The sequence below is a fragment of the Rhinolophus sinicus genome, chromosome 14 (genome assembly GCF_057876585.1).
Source record: "Rhinolophus sinicus isolate RSI-liver-muscle chromosome 14, RSI-T2T, whole genome shotgun sequence".
Lineage (NCBI taxonomy): Eukaryota > Metazoa > Chordata > Mammalia > Chiroptera > Rhinolophidae > Rhinolophus > Rhinolophus sinicus.
The window spans coordinates 112,367,250-112,381,028 of NC_142514.1; the positions used below are offsets into that span (position 1 = coordinate 112,367,250).

Genomic DNA, 13,779 nt, shown 5'->3' on the forward strand with positions numbered 1-13,779 from the left:
AGACGCAGGGGATCCCAGGACGGAACAGAGACCACAAAAGCCAGGAGGTGGGCTCTTTCCCTGCGTCCCACAGCTGATCTCGCCTGCCTAGAGAGCAGCATATCCAGCATTTGAGGCAGTAACCTCAGCTGAGACCTCCAACTGGGCCTTAGGTCAGACAAAGGACTTAAACTCCATACCTGGGCCCCTCCCCCCACTCTCCCAATCCTACCCCTGCCCTTCCAGAGACTTAACCTGGTTGCTGAATTGAGGAGTAGTGTCAGATTACAGAGGAGCTGTAATCTGGATCTGGCTCAGGATCTGGGAACACCCAGCATGCTGCTCTGACCCAGGGAAGAGGCTGGGAAGAGTGACACTGCTGGGCTGGGAGAGAGAAAAACCCCTCCATCCCCAGCCCCCACCCTTTCTGGCCTGCCTAGGACAGGGCAATTACAACTGCGGAGACACACCAGGGGTCAGCAGTAGGCGGCAGACACAGCTTTGGGCTTTCAGCAGCTCAGAAATCTCCCGCCTGCCACACACACACACACACACACACACAGAAGTGCCCTAACACTCAGGATAACTGGGCACAGGGCTGGTTGTGTTACTCTCAGTGTGTACATGTGCAGGCAAGAGCAGAAACTCCACTGACTTTGTAGAAACTACCATCCAGACCCCTCAGCCCCACTCATCTGAATCTGCAGTCCCAAGGTCAATCTGGGAACCAGGTGATCTGCTCTGCCTGCACAATACACACAGGACTCTTTGGTACAGCAGAGGACAGCCTGGAGATTACTTGGTGGGCTTAAGCCAAGACTGGCGCTGCTTTTTTTGTTTTGTTTTGTTTTTATATCTTTGATATTTTTGCCTGTGTTAAGTGTGGGTTATTGGTTGTTTTTACATGTGAATGTATTTTGAATGTATTTGTTTTTTCTTTGTTGTTGTTGATGTGGTGGTAGTGGTGGTGCTTGGTGATTTGCTTTGTTCTGAAATTGCCCTACACCAGGGCCCAGCTCAAGAGGCACAAGATTCAACACACCCAGAGGCCAACTCCAGACCAAATCAGAGTAACACCGGGTTTGACCTACAAATGACACACCCAGAGGGAATTCTCTACAGGCACAAGAGCCCATAGAGCAGAGCCTCATTTAAGCAGTCAACCCTCATGCAGCAGAACATCCTGCTGTAACAGCCAAGTCTCACAACTGGTCAGCCTAGGAGTCAATCCCGCCTACTCACAAGCTAAAAGCAATTAAAGATCAACTTTAACAGGACAATATACACAACACAAGAGTCACCTTTGGAGCACACACAGAGGAGAAGAAGGAAGTGGTGCAAGTCAAATATAAAGGACACATACTACATAAGATAATCCAGCAAAAACTAAGAACCCTAGGGAATCTACCCAATACATTGAAGCAAACACAGAGAGTCAGCCAGAATGGGGAAACAAAGAAAGATGTACCAAATAAGAGAACAGAAGAAACCTCCAGAATTGGAACCAAATGAAATAGAGGTAACCAACCTATTAGAGACAGAGTTCAGAACACTGATGATAAGAATGTTTAAGGAGCTTAGTGACGACATAAAAAAGGATAGAGACATCATAAAGAAGAACCACTTAGAACTAAAGAATACAATAATTGAAATAAAGAACACACTTGAAGGAATTACCAGCAGATTAGATGAAGCAGAGGGTCGAATCAGTGACTTAGAAGACAAGTTAGTAGAGATCACCCAAACGGATCAACAAAAAGAAAAAAGAATAAAAAACAATGAAGATGGTTTAAGAGACCTGTGGGATAACATCAAGCGCAACAATATGCGCATCATAGGAATACCAGAAGGTGAAGAGAGGAAGCAAGTGATCAAGAACATATTTGAAATAATAATGTCTGAAAACTCCCCTAACCTGGTGAAGGAAACCAACATACAAGCCCAGGAAGTGCAGAGAGTTCCAACCAGGATAAACCCAAACAGGTCCACACCAAGACACATTATAGTTAAAATGGCAAAGGTTAAAGACAAAAAGAGAATCCTAAAAGCGGCAAGAGAAAGATAGAGGGTTACATACAAGGGAACTCCTATAAGACTATCAAATGACTTTTCAACAGAAACATTGAAGGCCAGGAGGAGTGGCAGGAGATACTCAAAGTGATGGAAAACAAAGGCCTACAACCTAGATTGCTTTATTCAGCAAGGCTATCATTTAAAATTGAAGGAGAGATAAAGAGCTTCCTAGAAAAGAATAAGCTAACGGCGTTTATGACCACCAAGCCAGCATTGCAGGAAATATTAAAAGGGCTTCTGTAAAAAGAAGAAAGATGAAAACAATCTAACTACAAATTTTAAAAATGGCAATAACTATGTACCTATCAATAATCACTTTAAAAGTAAATGGATTAAATGTTCCAATCAAAAGACATAGGGTGGCTGAGTGGATAAGAAAGCAGACTCTTGTATATGCTGTATGCAAGAGGCTCACCTCAGATCAAAAGACACACACAAGCTAAAAGTGAAGGGTTGGAGTAAGATATTTCACACAAATGGAAATGAGAGAAAAGCTGGAGTTGCAATACTTATATCTGACAAAATAGACTTTAAAAGGAAGAATATATGAAAAGACATAGATGGGCACTATATAATAATAAAGGGATCGATCCGACAAGAGGACATAACCCTAGTAAACATCTATGCACCCAACATAGGAGCATCTAAATATACAAAACAGATATTGATTGACATAAAGACAGAGATCAACAGTAACACTATCATAGTAGATGACTTCAACACACTCTGACAACAAGGGACAGGTCTTCTAGACAGAAAATCAATATGGAAACAATGGCCTTAAATGACACATTGGACCACTTGGATTTAATCGATATTTTCAGAGCAATTCACCCCAAAGCTGCAGAATACACGTTCTTCTCAAGCGTACATGGAACATTTTCCAAGATAGACCATATGTTAGTCCACAAAACAAGTCTTGATAAATTTAAGAAAATTGAAATCCTACCAATTGTCTTCTCTGACCACAGTGCTATAAAATTAGAAATAAACTACAGGAAAAAGACTGGAAGACCCACCAATTCATGGAGGCTGAATAACGTGTTACTAAATAATGAATGGGTCAACCATGAGATCAAGAAAGAAATAAAAAAATATCTTGAGACAAACGAAAATGAAAGCAGGACAACCCCACATCTATGGGCTGCAGCGAAAGAAGTCCTAAGAGGGAAATTCATAGCATTGCAGGCCTACCTAAAGAAACAAGAAAAATCACTAATCAACAGTTTATCTTCACACTTAAGTGATCTGGAAAAAGAACAGCAAAAGAAGCCCAAGGGGAGTACAAGGAAGGAGATAATAAAGATCAAAGCAGAAATAAATGAAATAGAAACCAGAAAAACAATACAAAAGATCAATGAATCCAAGAGTTGGTTTTCAGAGAAGATAAACAAAATTGACAAACCTTTAGCCAGATTCATTAAAAAAGAGACAGAGTACCCAAATTAATAAAATCAGAAATGAAAGAGGAGAAGTGACAACAGATACCACAGAAATACAAAAAATTTAAAGAAATTACTATGAGCAACTATATGCCAACAAATTTGACAATCTGAAAGAAATGGACACTTTTCTAGAAGCATACAACCTTCCAAGGCTAATTCAAGAGGAAACAGAAAACCTGAATAAACTGATTACCACCAGGGAAATTGAATCAGTAATCAACAATCTCCCAACAAACAAAAGCCCTGGACCAGATGGCTTTACAGGTGAATTTTACAAAACATTCAAAACAGAATTATCACCTATTCTCCTCAAGCTCTTTAAAAAAATCCAGAAGGAGTGAAGGCTCCCAAACACTTTTTATGAGGCACTATCACCCTGATCCCAAAATCAGACAAAGACACTACAAAAAAAGAAAACTATAGGCCAATATCTCTAATGAACGTAGATGCCAAAATCCTCAACAAAATATTAGCAAACAGAATTCAGCAATACATTAAAAAGATCATACACCATGATCAAGTGGGATTCATTCCTGGTATGTAGGGGTGGTTCAACATCCGTAAATCAATCAATGTGATACACCATATTAACAAAATGAAAAATAAAAATCATATGATCATATCAATAGATGCAGAAAAAGCATTTGACAAAATCCAGCAGGCATTTATGACAAAAACTCTTAAGAAAGTGGGAATAGAGGGATCATATCTCAACATAATAAAGGCCGTATATGATAAACCCACAGCTAACATCATACTCAATGGGGAAAAGCTGAAACCATTTCCCTTAAGATCAGGAACAAGGCAAGGTTGCCCACTTTCTCCACTTCTATATTCAACATAGTGCTGGAAGTTCTAGCCACAGCAATCAGACAAGAAAAAGAAATAAAAGGCATCCAAATCGGTAAGGAGGAAGTAGAATTGTCATTATATGCAGATGACATGATACTATATATGGAGAACCCTAAAGACTCCACCAAGAAACTATTAGAGCTGATAGATGAATTTAGTAAAGTAGCAGGATACAAAATTAATATTCAGAAATCAGTTGCATTTGTATATACCAATAATAAAATATCAGAAGGAGAAATTAAGAAAAAAATGCTATTTACAATTGCTTCAAAGACTATAAAATAACTGGGAATAAATTTAACCAAAGAAGTGAAAGATCTGTACTCAGAAAATTATAAGGCACTGAAGAAAGAAATTAAAGAAGATACAAATAGATGGAAACACATATCATGTTCATGGATAGGAAGAATTAATATAGTTAAAATGTCCATACTGCCTAAGGCAATATATATATTCAACTCAATTCCTATCAAACTACCAAGGACATTTTTCGCAGAAACAGAACATATAATCCTAACATTTATATGGAACCATAAAAGACCCCGGATAGCCTTGGCAATCTTGAGAAATAAGAAGAAAGTGGGAGGTATAATGTTACCTGACATCAAATTATACTACAAGGTTACAGTAATCAAAACAGCATGGAACTAGCATAAAAACAGATACATAGATCAATGGAACAGAATAGAGATCACAGAAATAAATCCCTATCTATATGATTATTTAATCTACAACAATGGAAGCAAGAATTTACAGTGGGGGTAAAGACAGTTTATTCAATAAATGGTGCTGGAAAACCTGGACAGACACATGCAGAAAACTGAACCTGGACCACTCCCTTACACCATATACAAAAATAAATTCACAATGGCTGAAAGACTTAAATGTAAGATCTGAAACCATAAAATTCCTAGAAGAAAATATGGGAAGAAACTTTACAGACATAACCCGGAGTAAAATTTTTACTGATATATCCCCTCAGGCAAGGGAAGTAAGAGAAAAAATAAACATGTGGGATTACATCAAACTAAAATGTTTTTTCACAGCAAAGGAAACCATCAATAAAACAAAAAGGGATCCTACTGAATAGGAAATAATATGTGCCAATGATATATCCGATAAGGGGTTAATATCCCAAATTTATAAAAAAACTCACTCAACTTGACTCCAAACAAACAAACAATCCAATTAAAAAATGGGCAGAGGACATGAAGAGACATTTTTCTAAAAAGGACATACAGATGGCAGACATATGAAAAAATCCTCAACCTCACTAACCATCAGAGAAATGCAGATGAAAACCACAATGAGATATCACCTCACCCCAGTCAAAATGGCTATCATCAATAAATCAACAAACAACAAGTGCTGGTAGGGATGTGGAGAAAAGGGAACCCTTGTGCACTGTTAGTGGGATTGCAGATTGGTGCAGCCACTATGGAAAACAGTACAGAGGTATCTCAAAAATCTGAAAATGGAACTACCTTATTATCCAGCAATTCCACTCCTAGGTATCTATCCGGAGAAATCCAAAACTCTAATTCAAAAAAATTTATGTACCCCTATGTTTATTGCAGCACTATACACAATAGCCAAGACATGGAAACAACCGAAATGCCCATCGGTAGATGACTGGATTAAGAAACTGTGGTACATTTATACAATGGAGTATTATGTAGCCATAAAGAAGAAAGAAATCTTAAACCATTTGCAACAATATGGATGGACCTAGAGAACATTATGTTAAGTGAAATAAGTCAGTCAGGGAAAGACAAATACCATATGATTTCACTTATATGTGGAATCTAAAGAAAAGAATAAATGAATGAACTAATCAGAAACAGTTTCAGAGACATAGAGGAAAAAGTGAGGGTTGCTAGATGGGAAGCGGGTGGGGATAAGAGGGATGGTGAGGGGATTAGAAAGCACAGTCACTAACCACAAGATTGCCACAGGGTTACGAAAGTTAATTTGGGGGAATGTAATCAATAATGTAAAGATTTTGTAGGGTATCCAATGGACATGTCTTATTAGGGAGACCACCTCAGGGAAGATGTGGATGCCTGGTCACTGCACTGTACACCTGAAGCTGAAGCTGAACAATAATGAATGTCAACTACAAGTTTATATATACATATATAATATATGTGTATATATATATATGTATGTATGTATATGTGTATATGTATATATATATATGTGTGTATATATATATATATATATATATATATATGTATGTATGTATTTATGTATATAGTTACAAAAGCAGAGTACAGCATTAGGAATAGAGACAGTAGAAATGTAATGGCTGTGTGCGATGTCAGAGGGATAGTGGATGGGGGAGGGCAGTTGACACAATGTGAGGGATATAAATGATAAATGTCTAACTATTACATTGTTTTGTGCGCCTGAAACTAATAAAAAAAATATACCAAAAAATATTTGTAATCTAACTTGAAGTTAGTAAGCATCTCCTTCAACTCAGACTATCCATTTCTGAGGTGAGAGATGTAAACTCCATGGGTTTGGCAGAGAGTTCCTTAGTCTAGGAATCCTTGGCCCTGTGGAGTGGTTGAATTTCTGAACAAGTGTTTCCTGTTATAATTCTAGACACTGCCTTTAATACTGTTCAAATTCCAACAATTCACCAAGATTTTACAGATTGTGCTTCCTTTTTAAATAAGAATTTTAAAATAAGAGTTCAAACATCCATCTAAATCAGTCAAATTGGAGTATCTCAATTAGTATATTAGAACCCGTGATATGAATTGTATTTTGCAGGTTATGTACCCCAGAATTTGCCTCTCAGTTCCTGAGCCATGGTCTCAGTTGTCTTAGATACTTTTCTTAGCTCACCAAAATGCAGAGTCCAGCCAGGAAAATGGAAAAAGGAAAATCTAAAACTGTCTTTTCCATTTCTTCCCATTAATGAGTAGCTCTGGAAATGTTTCCTGCAAGGAAGCAGTGGTGAAAATCTGTTCTTTGTAATTAAGTTTCTGAAGAGAATGAAAACCTTTTTTCTTTTTTTTTTTAAATTTTTTTCAAGTATACAAAACAACATAATGATTAGACATTTACACCCCTCACAAAGTGAGAACCCTCCCCAAGTCCACTACCTCGCTCACATCGTATGTAGCTATTACAGTTCCATTGACTCTATTCCCTATGCGGTACTTTACATCCCGTGACCATATATACTATATATACATATATGTATATATAGTATATATGTATATATAATACATAATATATACATATATAATATATATTTAATTTTTTTGGTTTTTAAGTTTTCTGTTAAAGGATTGTTTTATTGGGGGTAAACCATGTGAGTTAATGTATATATACATATGCTGGCTTCTAAGTAATTTCTATACCAGCAAGCCTAGTTCCCTGAACCAAAGAAGAGATGGAAGTAATTGAATATTCCTAATTAGAATAAGGGCATGTATTCAAAATTCATAGTACAGATGTCTTAAATCTCATTAGATATTCATCCATATTATTTTAATCAGTTAATGACTATCTTTATTCACATGTTTTAAAACAGATGAGCTCCAACAAGAAATGCTGGATGATATACAAAAGAAATTAATGAACTTAGTAAACAGCACAGAAGGAAAAGTAGACAAGTATGCTCTGCCTTTTAACTTTTATGTATTTTATAGAGACTACTTTTATGATAAAAACTTCTACATGTAGATGTTTATATTTGATTAAGTTTTTAAAAAGCTTTTTCTTTTTCTTATATAGCAATAAGATGTAAGTAATTTTAATGAGGGGTCAGTAGAAAAATTTATCTTCTCTCGATTAAATAGATTTTCTCAGCTCAAATTCTTTTTTTAAAGCCATATAGAAGCATTAAAAGATCACTACACTTAGAAAAAATTTATTCTTCCAATACTTTTTTTACTCCTTTACTGTCCTTAAATGAACATAGTTTGCTCAAATGTGTTAGGTCTGAAATCTAGGTATATATATGTAATATATCATTAATATTTTACAGATTTTGACATTATTAGTAAATTTTTAATAAATGTGAATAGGGAAATAGAAGTATAACAATTAAGCACACAAATTACCATCACCATTTAAGGTGTGGAGGGAAAAATCTGGAGTCTCTTAAGGTTGACACCAACCCAGATAGGCACTGAGAATTACTAACGACACACCATCTCTGGTGGTTATTTGGTTGAAGAAAGTGGGAGGCTGCCTAATAAGTGTGTTTTAAAAACATTTTTGGTTGTATGAAGTATTCTTAATTAGACATGTCAAGGTTTTTTTTAAAAGTGACTTTAAAATATTTTATTGTTTAGTGTTTTATAATTAAGTATTATTTAAGTATACTTAAATATTTATATGTTTAGTGTTTATTATTTGGGCACACTAAATATTGGGATAACTTGTTGAGTTAGCTTGAGCTGTTTCTGCCTTCATTTTTAGAGTTCTAATGAGAAACCTCTTCATTGGACATTTCCACACACCAAAAAATCAACTTCATGAAGTGTTACGATTAAGGGGAAGCATCCTGGGTATCAAAAGGGAGGAAATGGAGCAAGTAACTAACTGAACAATGAAAGCCATTCAGAATACACTTATAACTAAAATAATGGCATCACATAAAATTTTTTTTCACTGTATTTTACATAACTTTTCCTGAATACAATTTTCTCAATAATGTGGAAATGGAATCATTTCATACCACAGTGAAGAGGTAGATTTGTTCAATTTGTATAATTTTTTCACTTTTTAAAATTTATTTTATATTGTGATAAAACATAACATAAGATTTACCATTTTAACCATTTTAAGTGTACAGTTCAGTGGTATTAAGTTCATTCATTGTTATTCAACCATCACCACCATCCATTTCTAGAACTTTTTCATCTTCCCAATTTAAACTCTTTATCCATTAAACGTTAACTCTTCGTTCTCCTCTCCACCACCCTACCAGCCCTGGGCCACCGTATAATATATGTCCTTTTATGTCTGGCTTATTTCACATAACATAATGATTCATATATTCAGGATTCATAATATCAAATGAATTCATGTATCAGGATTCATGTATCAAAATTTCCTTCCTTTTTGAGTATATTAAATATATTAATATTCCATTGTATGTATATACTATATTTTGCTTTTCCATTCATCTGTGATGGACACTTGGGTTGCTTCTACCTTTGGACTGTTAATAAATAATGCAACTTGAATATGGCTATCCAAATATCTGTTTGGGTCTCTGCTTTAAATATACCTGGAAGTGGAATTGCTGGGTCATATCTTAATTCTGTGTTTGATTTTTTTGAGGAATTGCCATACGGTTTTCCACAGTTGCTGCAGTATTTTGCATTCCCACCAGCAGTGAACGAGGTTTCCTAGTTCTTTACATCCTTGCAAATGCTTATTCTATTTTCTTTCTTTCTTTTTTTCTTTAAACAGGAAATAGCATCCTGATAGCTGTGAAATATTATCTATCTCATCATGATTTTGTCTAATGACTAGTGATGTTGAGCATCTTTTCATGTACTTGTTGGCTACTTATATATCTTCTTTGGAAAAATGTTCAAGTCCTTTGCCTATTTTTGAATTGGGTTGTTTTTTTTTGTTGTTGAGTCGTAGGAGTCCTTTATATGTTCTATATATCAATCCCTTATCAGGTATATGATTTGCAAATATTTTCTCCAATTCTGTGTGTTGTCTTTTCACTTTCTTGATAGTGTTCTTTGTACAAAAGTTTTTAATTTTGATGAAGTTCAGTTTTATTATTTTTACTTTTTTTGTTTGTGCTTTTGGTGTCATATTTCAGAAACCACTGCCAATCCAAAGTCATGAAGATTTTTTTCCTATGTTTTCTTGTAATTGTTTTAGTTCTTACACTTAGGTTTAACCCATTTTGAATAAATTATATATGTATATATGGTAAGGTAAGGGTCCAGCTTCATTCTTTTGCATGTGGATATCCAGTTTTCCAGCAATATTTGTTGAAAAGACTGTCATTTCCCCCATTGAGTGGTTTGGCACTCTGATGGAAAATCAATTGACTATATATGTGAGATTTAATTCTATCCCAGTGGCCCATGGATCTGTATTTATGCCTGTACCACAATATTTTGATTAATGTATGTTTCCAGTAAATTATGAAATTAGGAATTGTGCATCCTCCAACTTTGTTTTTCTTTTTCAAAATTATTTTTGTGAATTGAGATTCCATATGAATTTTAGGGTGAAGTTTTCTATTTCTGCAGGAAATTCTGTTGAGATTCTAATAGGAAATGCACTGAGTGTGCAAATTGTTTTGTGTAGAATTATCAACCTAACAATATTATACCTTCCAAGCTATGAATGTGGAATGTTTTTCCATTTAGTTATGTCTTCTTTCATTTCTTTCAGCAGTATTTTGTAGTTTCCAGAGGATGTCTTTTGTCCCTGTTAAATGTATTCATTTATTCAATTTATACTCATTATTTTGAAAGTTATTTGTGTTCTTTTTGATGCTATTGAAAGTGGATATGTTTTCTTGATTTCCTTTTTGGATTGTTCTTTGTTAGTGTATAGTAATGCAACTGGTTAGACCGTGCATATTTTTGAAAGGCTTTTTAGGGAGTTTTGATGTATATCTTTGGTTAGGCCCCCTGCTAAGCCTTCTCAAACTCCCCAGGAGGTTTGCAGCTAGAAAATTGCTTAAATCTCACCTCTGCCAGCTTACCCACTTAGCAGCTTATGACATTGGACATTGCCTCAGCATTAAAATGGAAATTAGGCTATTGATTATAGATGGTTGTTGAAAGAATTTAATGTGTATTACTTGAAATTTAGTAACCCCTCAAATATTAGTGTTCATTCTGGTTTTGTATTTATTTAAAAATTATTTGTTACTACATAGGTAATACTTGCAGTGGGTTTGAAAGCCAAGTAGAAGTTAGGAACAATATTGCATTAGAAACAGCCCTAATGTGACAATAGGAAGGTGTGAAAGTTTTCCCGTTTGGGTAACTACATAGTGACTAAGAACACAAATTAGGTAGATTTGGATTCAAATTTCAGCTCTTCTGCTTCTTTACACTATGTCCCTGGGTCAATCATTTAGCCTTTCTGACATATGATTCAAAAATAATTCAAAACAGGGGCCGGCCCAGTGGCTTAGGCGGTTGGAGCTCCGTGCTCCTAACTCCGAAGGCTGCCGGTTCGATTCCCACATGGGCCAGTGGGCTCTCAACCACAAGGTTGCCAATTCAATTCCTCAACTCCCGCAAGGGATGGTGGGTTGTGCCCCCTGCAACTAAAGATTGAACATGGCACCTTGAGCTGAGCTGCCACTGAGCTCCCAGATGATTCAGTTGGTTGGAGCGTGTCCTCTCAACCACAAGGTTGCCGGTTCGACTCCCATAAGGGATGGTAGGCTGTGCCCCCTGCAACTAGCAATGGCAACTGGACCTGGACCTGAGCTGCGCCCTCCACAACTAAGACTGAAAGGACAACAACTTGACTTGGAAAAAGTCCTGGAAGTACACACTGTTCCCCAATAAAGTCCTGTTCCCCTTCCCCAATTAAATAAATAAATAAATAAAAATAATTCAAAATGGAAATTGTAAGTATTCTGAATATACAGCATATCAAAATTTGTAGGATGCTGCTTATTAACACTTAGGGGATATTCATAGCATTAAGTTGCTATATATTTTTTTATTTTTCAATTGCAGTTGACATTCAATATTATTTTCTATTAGTTTCAGGTGTACAAAATAGTGGTTAGACATTTATATAATTAATGAAGTGATCCCCCCAATAAGCCTAGTACCCACCTGGCATTACATGTAATTTTTACAATGTTATTGACTATATTCCCTATGCTGTACTTTATATCCCTGTGACTGTTTTGTAACTACCAGTTTATACTTTTTTTTAAAATTAAAGTTTATTGGGGTCACAATTGTTAGTAAAGTTACATAGATTTCAGGTGTACAATTCTGTATTACATTATCTATAAATCACATTGTGTATTCACCACCCAGAGTCAGTTCTCCTTCCATCACCATATAGTTCATCCCCTTTACCCTCATCTACCACCCCCTCCCCCCTTACCCTCTGGTAAACACTATTGTTTTTGTCTATGAGTTTTTGTTTTTCATTTGTTTGTCTTGTTCTTTTGTTGTTTTTGGTTGATATACCACATATCAGTGAAATCATATGGTTCTCTGCTTTTTCTATCTGACTTATTTCGCTTAGTATTATACTCTCAAGATCCATCCAGGTTGTCGCAAATGTTCCTATGTCATCTTTTCTTACCGCCGAATAGTATTCCATTGTGTATATATACCACAACTTCTTTATCCATTCATCTATCGAAGGAGATTTTACTTGTTTCCGTGTCTTGGCCACCGTAAACAAAGCTGCAATGAACATTGGAGCACACGTGTCTATATCTATAGATGTTTTCAGATTTTTTGGGTAGATACCCAGGAGAGGGATAGCTGGGTCATATAGCAATTCTATTCGTAATTTTTTGAGGAACCTCCACACTGCCTTCCATAACGGCTGCACCAGTCTGCATTCCCACCAACGGTGGATGAGGGTTCCTTTTTCTCCACAGCCTCTCCAACACTTGTTACTATTTGTGTTGTTGATGATAGCCATTCTGATTGGAGTGAGGTGATATCTCATTGTGGTTTTTATTTGCATTTCTCTGATGATTAGTGATGTTGAGCATTTTTTCATATGTCTATTTGCCATTTGTATGTCCTCTTTGGAGAAATGTCTCTTCAAGTCCTCTGCCCATTTTTCAATTGGGTTGTTTGTTTTTTCGTTGTTGAGTTTCATGAGTTCCTTGTATATTCTGGATATTAGCCCCTTATCGGAGGCACTGTTTGCAAAAATCTTCTCCCATTCAGTTGGTTGCCTCTTTATTTTGTCGATGGTTTCTTTTGCTGTGCAGAAGCTTTTAAGTTTGATATAGTCCCATTCGTTTATTTTAGCTTTTGCTTCCATTGCCTTTGGAGTCAAGTTCATAAAATGCTCTTTGAACCCAAGGTCCATAAGTTTAGTACCTATGTTTTCTTCTATGCAGTTTATTGTGTCAGGTCTTATGCTTAAGTCTTTGATCCATTTTGAATTAACTTTGGTACATGGTGACAAATAGCAGTCCAGTTTCATTCTTTTGCACGTGGCTGTCCAATTCTCCCAGCACCATTTATTGAAGAGGCTGTCTTTGCTCCATTGTATGTTTTTAGCTTCTTTGTCAAAAATTATCTGTCCATATTTATGTGGTTTTATTTCTGGGTTCTCTATTCTATTCCATTGGTCTATGTGTCTGTTTTTCTGCCAATACCATGCTGCTTTGATTATTGTAGCCCTGTAGTACAAGCCAAAGTCAGGAAGTGTGATACCTCCATTATTGTTCTTTTTTTTTTAAGATTGCTTTGGCTATTCG

At 36.0% G+C, this 13,779-nt stretch overlaps 1 pseudogene; it reads left to right on the plus strand.

Annotated features, from left to right (window-relative positions):
• LOC109438698 (thyroid receptor-interacting protein 11-like) overlaps window positions 1–13,779 on the plus strand; it is a 76,988-nt pseudogene that overhangs the window by 36,598 nt on the left and 26,611 nt on the right.